Source organism: Micropterus dolomieu, linkage group LG12 (assembly GCF_021292245.1).
Source record: "Micropterus dolomieu isolate WLL.071019.BEF.003 ecotype Adirondacks linkage group LG12, ASM2129224v1, whole genome shotgun sequence".
Taxonomy (NCBI): domain Eukaryota; kingdom Metazoa; phylum Chordata; class Actinopteri; order Centrarchiformes; family Centrarchidae; genus Micropterus; species Micropterus dolomieu.
In genome coordinates this window covers 35,961,848-35,963,186 of record NC_060161.1, presented here as the reverse complement: position 1 = coordinate 35,963,186, position 1,339 = coordinate 35,961,848, and positions in this window count along the sequence as shown.

Here is a 1,339-nt window from a genome sequence, read left to right as displayed (position 1 = left end):
GTCTCCAGACTCTGTCGCGTCTGTCACACCTGCTCAGCGTGAACCTGGAGGGAGAAAATGTAGACGATGTAGGAAAGACCGTGACGGGAAAGAATGTAATGAACCTGTGAAATGTTGTAATTGTTGGGGGGAACATCCAAAGTTACATCAAAGCAGGAAATGTGGAGAGAATAAAACAGGAAAATATCTTATGCAGAGGCAGTAAAGAGAGTGGAGGACTACAGTGGGGTCAGCCAAGGACACAACGAGGCCATTGCAAGGGATCTGGTGAAGAGACGGTGACTCAGTCGTGATTAGCAAGAAAAGACTTCTGGCATTCATGGTTGAAGCACTTTACAGTTAGAGACTGATGATAATGAAGAAGAAGAAGAACTGGGCAGTAGTTACGGGGACTATGATGGTGATCAGTGTCTTTGTATTATGTTTTACATAATGCAGTGGAATGCTGGGAGCCTTGTTGCGAAGAATTCAAACATTTGAGAAAAACCAGAAATTATTTGCATTGAGGAAACTAGATTTTGTAAACCTGGGTACAAATGTGAAAGGAAAGCTAGAGAGAGAATATATCAGGAGGGGGATGTGCAACTTTTATTAAAAATGGAACTCAGTATAAAAACAGAGTGTTATCACAGAGGTTTGGACTGATCGAGGGAAAATCTCTATTATAAATGTGTATAATCTGTGCATTAAACGGGGGTTTTAATGCTCATAATGAACTGTGGGGATGTAAGAAGAGGGACAGAAATGGTCAAATTATAGAAGACAAGTCGATCAACGTCATCTGTCACAGATATAACAATTGTATCAGCAGAGTTAGCATCAGCCAGCAGGTGGGAGACAATGGGTCTTTATACAGTGGGAAGTGACCATGTGCCAATAATTTCTACATTTGGTAGGTGTCTCATCGAGGAGCCAGTTAATTGTCCCCTGAGGCTTAATTAGAAAAGAGCTGATTGGATAAAGTTTGAGGATCAAGTAATATTTATACAATCAATCTTCTTTGTATTATTAAGTTTTTTTGAAACAGCGAGACATATATCAACTTATTATGTCAGGATGTTTTCAGTTGAGGATATTTCACAGTAATCTTTATATTTTATGATAATCAGTGCAGTAGTTTAATATTAAATGTTTGTACTGTAATTCCATAAAAATGTAAGAATTACTTTGTCTTCCAAAATAAAGCTGATTTTAAAATATTGAGCACGTGCTTTTATTGAATCTGTAAAATAATTTCTCTGTAAAACCTTTAATGATAAATGTCTGTAAACTTAATGAGGAGAACGAGACTCTCCTGTTCTTTCTCTAAATGACGGAGAGAACGTCTCGGGTTACGTAT